The following is a 12,094-nucleotide window of genomic DNA, read 5'->3' on the forward strand; positions in this document are numbered from 1 at the left end:
TAAATGTACATGTGTGTATGTGGTGTACGCATACTACGTGTATTTCCACTGTGCATGTATTTACAATGTATAGGTATGTACACTACATTTGTGTCCTACATACGTGCATGCTGTAGGCATGCATGTACACGTGTATGTGTATCTATGGTCACTATGGTTATATGCGCACTTGGACACCTATCTGTTCTGCATGTGTACATACATGCATGTATTTAATGCCATATACATGCCTGTGTACGTACATCATGTGGGTATGTGCACATTATTTCTGCAGAGTATATATACATATGTGCACACAAGCATGCATGTACACTATGCACACTGAATAAACTTCTGGATATGTACACACTAATACATATGCTGCATATGTATGTACACTATTGCATATGTGTATACGCTTTATACGTTAGTGTACTGATGTACATTGTATACATGTGCATATGTGTACACTGCACATGTGTATGCATGCTGTAGTGCACCTACGTACATTTGGTTAAGAGTGTATGCTATACGCACGTGTATACATATAGCAAATAGCATACCTATGTACGTACGGATGTGCATGTGTATGCCATATGCATGTACATACAGGTATAGTATACCTGTGTACACTGCATATAGATGGGTGTACGTGCTATGCATGCGCATATGTGTTAGCTTATGTACATTTGCTATATGGATGTGTGTATGCTCTATGCTTTTACACACGTAGTGAACTTGTTTGTACACTATATTTGGATGTGTGTACACTCTATGCATGTACACCACATGGATCTGGATGTGTGTGCACTCTGTACGCATGTAGTGCACTTATGTACACTCTACGTATTCGGATGTGTGTACGCTCTATGCAGGTACACGTGTTACAGTGTACCATATACGTACACTATGTGGATGTAAATGTGTGTGTGCTCTATGGCACCAGGAATAGGGCTCCCGCAGGGATCCAAGAACACACCATCTCGCTGGCACCGGAGAGTGTAGGATGAAAACAGTTGTTTGTTGCAACCTAGTTGAAATTTGGCAGGTTGCTATATCCTTTGCAACGATTTATGAACAGTCACTTCATTGATGTGTGTGTTCCTGAAATCATAAACAGCTCTGTGAGGTGTGTCTCATCCCCAGACGAGAAAGGGAACCGAAACAACAATGACTCGGTCACTTAAGTGAGGTAGAACTAACATAGCAGCTGTCTAGCTTTCTGTATTATAACTTTGTCAGCAGCTCAATGAGAAATCGGCACTCATCAGGAAATGTGTCCACTTTCTACTGTTCTTTATTCGTGGCGTATTTACTGCCTCGTGTTATTCCTCACGATGTAGCAAAATCTCTCCTAGAGTTGTGAATATAAACAGTTCATGACAAATGTAGTATCTTCTTTGTTAACATTGAAAACGATATGTAAGTTCATCTTCAGATACTGTTTGGAAGGATGAGAAAGAAGATGTTTAGGACAAAAGAATAGAGAGCTTTCAAGTAAACAGGGAAAATAAGGACTTTGTACAAAATATTTCCAAATTTGGAATTTGAGAATATTAAATCTCACATCTAAGATCATGGGTAGTTTTTTGGGGGGGTTTTAAAATTAGTACTTGGTTTTCCATGTCTTTGGGAATTTCAGTCCTGATGGAGGATTGCAAGAATAATCTGATTTTTCAGAACAGAAGGACAGTCTGTCTCAAAGGTAAATTCCAGGTTGTACCATAGAGAAACAGAAATTGCTGTCAACTTTCTGTAAGGTTCTTCAGTTCTTTCCTCTTCTGTGGTTAAAAAACCATCTCTGGGTTTAGTCTCAGCCAAGTTCCTCTTATTAGGTTGCCTTACATTTCGCACAGCTGTTGAGTGTCTTCATCATTCGTAGTTAACTTGTCAAAAGCAAAACTTTGTACTAGTTAGATCTGAGCACCTTGAAGGCAGGGCTTTGTTTTATATTTTTAATAAGCAGCAGGGTGATGGCAGGACTGGGGCCCTTCATCCCATCATGCGTTCCTCAGAGCTTTCAGAGTTCTCACTGCGTGCCGAGTGTGGTGTTGGCTGTGTAGCATTTAAATAGGAATATGAGGCTCTGTGACTTGGGACGCTCTTACTACCTTCATAGAGAGCTTGGTGACAGTTTAGCATGACAGCTTGCACACCTGTTGTGTATACTTTATTACGGCCCCACAGAAAGGGTATTGATTTAAACGTGACTAATTTCTCTAGTTTATTTTTGCCTTTATTCCTAGTTACAGTCCCGATACTTTTTCTTCCTTTAAAATCTTGTTAATCGCTGGTGAATTAGTGATAAACTATATTTATGTGTTCTCTAAATCTAGCGATTTAATTGGAGGTCATTTTTCTTGCACCATGTGTCAGTGCTGTGTCAGGATGGTTCAGTTTTACATTGTCAACGGATTAACTAGAGCAGGATGCAGTCTTACTGGAACTTGCTCATTTATGAAATATAGGCACTTTATTTTTTGTTATACTTGAGGTGTGCTCAAATGTAAACATTTTGAGCCGTGTTAGAAGGATATACAAGATTGTAATGAAGAAATCAACAACTTGATCAAGTACCAGCTAATGAACTTTATGTTTGAAGTATATGGAACATGGACCTTGGCAATCAGTTTTCATCTTGACCTTTTATTTTTTTACTAGAATCTTGGTCTGTCGCCCAGGCTGGAAGTGTGGAGCACAGTAGTACGATGTCCGTTCACTGCAATCTCTACTTCCCAGGTTCAAGTGATTCTTATGCCTCAGCCTCCCTAGTAGCTGGGGTTACAGGGTGTGTGCCACCATGTCTGGATAATTTATTTTTAGTAGAGATGGGGTTTTGTCATGTTGACCAAGCTGGTCTGCAACTCCTGACCTCAAGTGATCCACCCACCTCAGCTTCCCAAAGTGATAGGATTACAGGTCTGAGCCACCATCCCTGGCCTGATCTTCTGTTCTAATATTGGTTATTCAGTCTCAATGATAGCGCCTGGTTGTATTAACTTGTTGTAGAAAGCACAATTGCAATGAATTTGGTTGTGTATGTACGTGCTGACTTAGCGTTCATGGCAGCACTGTGAGGTGGGCATTTTTCCTGAAGGAAGGATGGATGGGCAAGTCGGGGCTTAGATACGGGACTTGTGGGCAGTCACTGTTTTCCCATGGCTGAGATCAGGCCGGTCGCCTGTACCCTGAAGTCTTTTTCTTTTTTTTTTTTTTTTTGAGACGGAGTCTCGCTGTGTCGCCCAGGCTGGAGTGCAGTGGCCGGATCTCAGCTCACTGCAAGCTCCGCCTCCCGGGTTTACGCGATTCTCCTGCCTCAGTCTCCCGAGTAGCTGGGACTACAGGCGCCCGCCAACTCACCCGGCTAGTTTTTTGTATTTTTTAGTAGAGACGGGGTTTCACCTGTGTTAGCCAGGATGGTCTCGATCTCCTGACCTCGTGATCCACCCGTCTCGGCCTCCCAAAGTGCTGGGATTACAGGCTTGAGCCACCGCGCCCGGCTCCCTGAACTCTTAACACACGAACGAGCAACGGTCAAGAGTCGGTGCTCGAGTGTGATGTGGCCTGTGGTGTGTGCCTCTCAGCCTTGCTTTGGCTCGGGGTAGCAGGGCAACAGCTCCGTCCCTTATGCGGCCGTCTGGGAGTCCCAGGAGAACCCACTGATAACCGTTTATAAATGCCGGGCATCGAACGTTCTCCTTGGTACCAGCACATCTGGAATCGGACAGTGCAGTTAGATTCTCGGCCAGCAAACCTGTACAGGAGTGTGTGAACTCTGCCTTTGCTTCTCCCGGACAAAGGTGAATTCCCGGTCACTAGTGGATGACAACAGGTGTGGCCTCAGGAGCAGCACGGAGACAGGCACCCGGGTGCAGGAAGAGCACCTGCAAGAGGGGTTGGGGAACGTGACAGACGCACGTGCGAGTTTAGCTGTTACCGTGGCAGGTGGGGGGTGGGTGAGACCAGATTTTCTCATTGTTGCCCCTTTCTGAAAAGGGCCCTGAATTGACTTCTCTGTGGCTCCTCGCGCCTCCTTGTCAGGTTGGAGGAGACTGCTCCCCTGGCTCAGGCCCTGCTTGCGGCGAGACGGAAGCTGCTGTTGCTTGCCCTGCCCTCCCTGTGACGTCGTCTGTGCTGTTGTCCGGGAACAGTTCTGCCGAGCAAGCTTGCACTGTGCTCCCTTCTGCTCTTGAATTTCATGTCTGGAAGGCTTGTGTTCTTTCCTGATTTTTGATAATGCTGAGCTATGTTTTCGCAAGGATCACACGTGCCCATACAGGGAGAAGCTCCTTTGCAACTTTAGCATCTTGACGCTCTCAAGCAGAGCTTGCTATCGAAGTTGACAGCCTCCTGTGTTTTTGTTTTGGCAGAAACTGAATTTCAGTCCTAGGACAGCTTCAGCACACTTGATCCTAGCTCTTCTCTCTCACTGCTCCCCTCGTGTGTGGCAGAAATCATATGCCCTGAAGTTTACCAGTCCCTTCATTTGAAAATCAGTTAATGTATGCTATCCTCTTGAGAATTTTACTTTTTATTAAAGCAATCGCAAAGACTGGGTTTTGTGAAACCAGTGTTTTATGTGTATATTACTTGCACTCACAATGAGCTTTGTCTTCTAAATATTTCATGTTTCAGATTAGCCCTGGAATCATGCCCTGGAGTAGTTTTACTTTTCCGCTTTTATTTTTGGCTAAGGTAAAGTTGAGAACATTGTGATATTAGGTGTAGTAAGCCCTTTTAGTTTCTTCTATGTCTGTTTTCCTTTAAGCCAGAACCAGCAGACGGATACCAGTTTGTGAGCACCTGGCATCTCCCAGGCCTTTCCAGGGTCTTCCCTCAGCTGTCTCGTGGACAGAGCAGTCACTCGTGGAACGTGAACCTGAGAATTTGTGCGTGGAATTAAGTAAATGTCATAGCTCTCTTCTGTGATGAACGGAATCACATTTAGCCCAGTAAATTGTAACAGCAGGTTTTGCACATGCAAAGCATTGAACACCAGGACAGGTAACCAGGCTACGACGCTTCTGGTCCTGCACAAGACCTCCGGTATCACAGCACATTTAACAAATTGGCTGCATTGAGTGTTTGAAAACGTTGTGTATGTACCATGTCCGTGATTTTCGAGGGCCTGGAAAAACACCTCTGTGGTTATAGCAATCTTGATCGTTGGGAGCTTAAGGTTAGTACTGGGGCAGACTGTGTTTTAAAGAATCAAGGTCTCTCGAGTATGTTTCGGTTTTCCCATGAAGAAGAAAGATGTTAGCTGTTCTTTCCTGGACTGTGGCTATCAGAGTGCCCCACCATGGTCACTCACACGTTTACTTCATTTTCATTTAACCGGGCTGGGCTTGGGCCAGAGTACTTCGGTTGTCAAATGTCATATGAGGCTGAGGAACTGTCTTCTGCTTCATCGTTGGCATATGGAAATACTGTTTTTCAAAGCATACTCTACTCTCTCATTTGTGTTTATATAAAATAATGGAATGGTTATTTTAACTGTGCAGTTTCCTATGCTTGCTTATTTAATTTCGGAAAGATAATGGTTTTATTTTGCTAAAATCTGTGCTAGGAATTGTGCAAAATCTTTGTGAAATGCCCATTTTACTAGCTTAAGTTATAGATCTTTGTATAGAAAAGAAAAAGCCTATTGCTACAAGGAGCATTGTCTTTACCGATGCAAAAAGCTTTAGGCTTATTGGCCGTGTAGTCAGTAAAATGCATTAGAATGTGGCGAACATTGAGAAAAGCATTGAAGTTTTAAAATCTGCTCTGCAGTTTTCTTCAACTCCCTCGCAAGATACTTAATTTGAATAAAAGACAGAATAAAGTGTTCCCATTGAGGAAAGGGGCAAGAGGACTGTTGAGAATGTGTTCTGAACCTGAGCAGTCCTGCCACGCTCATCTGTGATGTGGTGGTGTCCATGGTATCACTTTTATAGAACTTTAAGAATGCTGCTTCTGTGAATAAAATACATTTATTCTTAGCATTTCAGTTTTGAGTTTTGAGAAGTGTGTAAAAAGTGTTAATGGTTTCTTTCCCTTACAGAATTTGCTTGTTCTTTTTTTTTTTTTTTTTTAAATGCCTACAAGACTGTGAAGCACATTAGTCACTTAAAAAGAAAAGAAAAAACAAAAAAGGGCCGGGCGTGATGGCTCACGTCTGTAATCCCAGCCCTTTGGGAGGCCGAGGCGGGTGGATTGCTTGAGCCTGGGAGCTTGAGACCCAGGGAACCGGCCTGGGCAACCTGGTGAAATCCCGTGTCTACTGAAAACACACAAATTAGTTGGGCGTGATGACTGCACACCTGTAGTCCTGGCTACTCCAGAGGCTGAAGAGAATCGCTTGAGCCTGGGAGGTGGACCTTGCAGTGAGTGGAGATCACGCCCTTACTGTCAAGCCTTGTTGACAGAGTTTGGACCCTGGCTGATAAACAGCAACGTTCATAACGTATGGGTGAACTGCCCGGCTGCTCTGTCTAGAGTAGAATAAATCCAATTACGTTTTTGTCTTTTATTAGCATTGAAATTTTCTTAATCATCCCTTTGTTTTCATTACATTGTAGCAATATATTGCTGCTTAGAGTCTGGAACAAGTAGGCTTCTCTGGATCAGGTTCTGACTGGATTGCTAAAACTTAGAATGATTTTTCCCCTCTTTGGATGTGACTTATAGAACTTTGCCTTTTGGGGTGATGTGTTGCATTTGATAGCGGACACAGGAACGCCCAAAGAATTCACTTACGGGGCTAAAATGTACGTACTTTGTAGTGTTTCCCTCCTAGAATGAAAACGGTACCTCATTTGTGGGTCGATGATGCTATTTGCTGAAAACATTTTAAATTTTATTTATTTTAATTTTTTGAGACAGAGTCTTGCTCTGTCGCCCAGGCTGGAGTGCAGTGGCACGATCTCGGCTCACAGCAAACTCCACCTCCCAGCTTCACGCCATTCTCCTGCCTCAGCCTCCTGAGAACGTAGGACTACAGGTGCCCGCTACCATGCCTGGCGAATTTTTTTATTTTTGGTAGAGAAGGGGGTTTCACCGTGTTAGCCAGAATGGTCTCGATCTCCTGAGCTTGTGATCCACCTGCCTTGTCCTCCCAAAGTGCTGGGATTGCAAGCGTGAGCCGCCGCACCCGGCCGAAAACATGTTTCTTTACTGCCTCAGTCCTCAGTTGGGTAGTCTGTTCTTTGTAAGACATTCAGGGAGCGGGGACATCTTGAGTCTTGAAAGGCGCTCTCTGTGAGATGGGAATCTTCCGGCTGCTTATTTAGGGAATCCTGCCGGTTGTCATTTACTGTAGAGCGCAGTTTCCTGGCTGCCCTGGTCTTTGAGGGGAGGGAGACTGAGGGGTCATTTTCCCACCTGGACCAATGTGTTTATTAAACCTGGCTTGTGTATCATTTGGATCTTTTTATGAAGGAAAAGCCACATCTGTGACTTTCAGATGAGTGGAAGTCATGTTAAAATATATATATATATATATTCTGGCTACTATGGAGAAGTTTTGTCCTTGTGACCTGTGAATACAGTCACAGGAGGGCAGAATGTTCACGGTGTGGGTGCTTACAGTGTACATGCAGAGTCACATTCTTCACTAGTATAACGTTAAAAAGTGAGAAATAAGAGAAAAATATTTTGCTCATTACAACGTCGGTAAGAAGCTGGCAGCACTCTTGTTTTTGGAGGGGTGTGAAGGGAATATTGAGAAAGTGTCATCAACATTAGACTCGCCCACTCTGCAAATCCTGTGCCAGCTGGAGTGAGGACCCCGTGATGGAAAGATGCACCCCTCTGCCCGGAAGGAGTTGAATCTTTGTAGCGCTCAGGACGCATGGTTCATCTCTATATAAAGGCAGAGTGTGAAACGCCGTGGAGGCTGAGAGAAGCGATGTGGTTAGCAAGTATGAGTGAGACGTTTGGGGCTTGTTAGCACCTGGCGTGTTTGCAGCAAGCTTTGCTATCTGCACATGTGTGATTCTTAGAACACTGGCGTCTGGAACCGTGGGGGCTGTAGAGGGCCCCAGCTCCCGGCGGGCTGAGAAGTTCCCTGTTACCACCAGGATAACCGTGATTTTGAAGGCTGTCACTCAATCCCAAGTCCTGGAAGGGGGCTCCTTTCAGAGAGGAAAACACCCCTAGAGCCTCGGGCAGAATTCAGTGATTTTTCTTAAAATGTTGCTTAGATTTCGCAAACATGAAACCAAGAACATATTTCAGAATGCTTATGGTTCTTCTGTAACCATGGAAACAAAGTAAGTTGCAGTCGATGGACAGTTTGCGGAAGCTGAACTGCCTACATCGTGAGCACGGCGCTCTCCCTACCGCCCTGGGCCTTGCTCCGGTTTGCTGGGGAGGCTTTGCAGGGCCTCTTGGCTGGGATACCTCTGTCATGTCCCATGTTGCTACCCCTGGTCACAGCCATACTGCTGGGCACCTGCGCCGTGAGGTCACTGAGTGGACACGGAGCCGCGGGGCAGCAGCTGGTCAGGAGGTGGCATCCACATGGTCCGAAACAGGTTTCTGTTCATTAAGAATGATCATTGCAATAGAAACAGAGTGAAAGAAAACTCTACTGACCTGAGAATGCGTCCGCTGAGTTGCATAGGGAAGTGCAGTGAGGAAGGTGAGGGCTGAAAGGAAATGAGGGAGGGAGAGGAAAGGAGAGAAGGGAAGCGAAAGGGGGAGGGCGGATGGGAGTGAAGAGGGAGATGGAGGAGGAAGAAGAGAGAGGGCGGTGGGCAGGAGCCTGGGAAATGTGTCCCAGAGCCGGTTCCTGACCGTCGTGGGTGCGTCAGAGCTGATCTTCCAGGAGAGGTGGCCTGGGAGGGTTGACCCTTAGGAAGTGAGGGCCAGGGAGAGCTGATTTTTTGGCCCTCAGCGGGGCTGTTGTTGACCTGAGATACAGTCGATAGTTTTCCTGAAGAGATCGTCTGCACAGCCACCGTTTGCTGCCAGGTTGGAGACAGAAGTGCTCCTCCCCATGGATTCTTTCTAGTTTGTGGATTTTTCCCAGTTTACCTGAGCAGCCTGTCAGTGGAAATGTCGGGGATTACTAACATGTCTCCATTCTACAGAGCAGTCGACCAGCTTCCCATCCTGTAGTTGTTGGGGGCACCATTCCGGTCCTGTCAGTGCCGGCCCAGCGTGGAAGCCGCAGCCCGAGGCGCTGGGAAACCTGCGGGGCTCTCACTGCCAGGAAAGATGTCCTTAGGGCAGAGCCTGGCGAGGAGGGGGTGCTGCTGTTGCAGCAGTACATGGAATTTCAAATGACAAATGAAACAAGCTTTTAATTATGACCAGAGCCCTATGCTCTGCGTTTCTTCAAATGGAAATGTTGTGCTGAAATGAATTTGCTGTTAATCGGTTGCCTCATGCAAGACGCAAGACGGAGGGCTGGGAGCAAAGTAGAACGTGGACTTATCTACAAAGCTTCCTCCTCCCAGACTATCATCAGTTGGATGGTGCTACACAGGAATATGTGAGAATTCGTGTGAGAAAGGTGATGGGTGCAGACCTGTGTGACCGGCAGGTGTGGGGGAGGTTTGAGAGAAGCTTTTGGCTGAAGTGATGTCAGATGCAGGTGCTGAAGTGTGATGTCTGTCTGGATGGAAGAGCACACACGCCTCTGGGCTGCGGGAAACAGATAAAGGAGGAGGTGGACAGACGTGAGTCGTGTCTTAGGAATGGTAGCAATTCAGGCAGACCCAGGATCAGGCTCCCACGGGGGAGGAGTGGATATCAGGACCCAGGGAGCGTGGGGCGGGGGTCATGCCCAGGCCTCTGCGGGTCTTGCTCTTGTGTCAGCAGGGCCCTGTGCTTGCCCTCCTTAAAACTTTCCTGATCCATAAAACGGGCACGACAAAATCCACCTTGTGACACTGAAGCTTAAATGAGATGAGGTACATGGTGTCTTCCTTCCCTTCCTGACACATCCTAGACTCACAGCTATGGTAGCAGCGACAGGCTGGATGGAATGCTGGAGCCGCTTTGCGCCTGGTGAAGCCACATGGATTTGTGCAGTGCTGGCGACTGTCTCTGAAAGCCTTTGGTCATGGCAGTGGCAGCCTGGAGTGGCTCTTGGCATACTTGAGTCTGTGGAGTGCAAGGTTGACTGGAGCTCCGAGGCCATTGATACTATCCAGGGGTGAGCTGATGAGGCCCTAAAACATGGGGGGAAGGCCGAGAGGACTTGGCTGCCAGAAGCATTGTAGATTTCTGGCTTCGAGAACTTGCTGACTTATGGACATAGGAAGGTAAACCCAGATGGCTCCAAAATTGTAAGTCCAGAAGAAAGGTGGGAGGGTACAATTGCTGACTAGGTCATGCTTGCCCTGTCCCTTTGTTTCTGGCCATCGTTTCTCCTCCCTCCCCCTGCCTTTGTGGGCTGGAGGGCCTGAGCCTGCACAGCGGTCTATTTCATGATGACAATGGCCAATTATTACCCTGCAGTAAGAAGTCTCTCCATTTTATTTGGCAGCAGTAGTTAAATAAATTTAAGGAGTGATGGTGTAGTAGTATTTGTTTTGTTTGTGCTTTTTTTTTTTTTTTTTTTTTTTTTTTAGTGTCATTTAACTGAATGTTATTTCCAATTTCACTGATCACTTTGAGAGGCCAAAACATGCTTTGATTTGTTATTTTGTGTTTGAGCTAGTTTATTGCCTCACAGGAATGCCAAGTATTCTGTTGTCACACATCATTAAGTATCTCAAATTGTGTTACTATAATACTTAGCTGAATTACCTCCCTTATTTTGGCTTTTAAAAATCTAAAATCTGTGTGAAACACAGGATGGTGCATCTCCATTGAGGGTTGTTGAGAAGTGTGACTTTTGCTGGCATGCTTGAGAATCAGTGACATTATTTTATAGAAACACTTTGTAACTGACAGCAAAGCTAGAAGCTCCTGTAAAGGGCAGAGTAGGCAACGTGTTATGCTTTGAGGGCCACAGAAGTCTCTGCATATATTTCTTTTGTGAAAACGTCAAAGTGTAAAAATCACTTCTGGTTCGCTGGCCAAGGCTCGGTCGGGGATCGTGGTTTGCAGACCCTTGCCAGCAGCTTAGCTGAAAGCTGGTCTCCCATGCGGTGAGCAGGAGCCTACCTCATTGCTTCAGCCAGAAAGATGCTGCCCTCATGCTGGAATTTACTTCAAACAAACTTGAAAGCTCTGGCACCGCTGCTCATTTCCATACTGTTGCAGGCTATCTAAAATACGGAGGATGCCTTGGCGTTTTGATTTTGTTACTCCTCTTGAAGGGCTCTGAGATGGCTCATCGCGAGTTAGACATTTGCAGAAATGATCAAGCAGAGCTGCAGTCATCTTGCAGATCAAGTGAAGTTTTTTCTGAAAGCTTGTTACAGGCTTAAATTTCTGATCCCGTTCCATCCACTGATCTTGTATGATTGGTTTTGTTTTGCACCCATTTGGGTCTGTGAAGCGTCTCCCCACCGTGGTAGAACTTTAGCTCTGATTTCATGCATGATTCGATATCCTTACTCCTCTTCTGTGAGGAGAAAACGCTGTAGCTCCTGCGTGGTTTCCGGCCCCTCCCTGCACGCGGATGGATTGGGAGGTATTTGTGGTGTGTGAACTTGCTACCCCCAAAGGCTCCTTGTTGACTCCCCTGGACCAGACTCTTCCCTACTCCCATGGACTGCACTCCTCCCTCCTGGTTCATTCCCCGGACCACATTCCTCCCTCCTCCTCCCTGGCTCACTCCCCTGGACCACACACGTCCCTCCTGGTTCACTCCTTGGACCACACTCCTCCCTCCTGGTTCACTCCTTGGACCACACTCCTCCCTCCTGGTTCAATCCCTGGATCACACTCCTCCCTCCTGGTTCACTCCCTGGGCCGAACTCCTGCCTTCTGTTTCACTCGCTGGGCCGAACTCCACCCTCCTCCCTCCTGGTTCACTCTCCTGTGTCCCCACGCCTCTCTCCTGGTTCACTGCCCTGGGCCCCCACGCCTCCCTGTTGGTTCACTGTCCTGGGCCCCCATGCCTCCCTCCTTCTTCACTCCCCTGAGCCCCCACTCCTCCCTCATAGTTCACTCCCCAGGGCCCCCACTCCTCCCTACTCCCCTGGGCCACTTTCCTCCCTCCTGGTTCACT

The 12,094-nt window shown here is 46.6% G+C and overlaps 1 long non-coding RNA gene across 1 annotated transcript in view; it reads left to right on the forward strand.

Annotated features, from left to right (window-relative positions):
- Nucleotides 1-12,094, forward strand: part of LOC135968747 (uncharacterized) — a 164,093-nt gene that overhangs the window by 63,863 nt on the left and 88,136 nt on the right. The gene's annotated exons all lie outside the window — the stretch shown is intronic.

This window comes from Macaca fascicularis, chromosome 20 (assembly GCF_037993035.2).
Source record: "Macaca fascicularis isolate 582-1 chromosome 20, T2T-MFA8v1.1".
In the NCBI taxonomy this organism is placed as follows: Eukaryota; Metazoa; Chordata; class Mammalia; order Primates; family Cercopithecidae; genus Macaca; species Macaca fascicularis.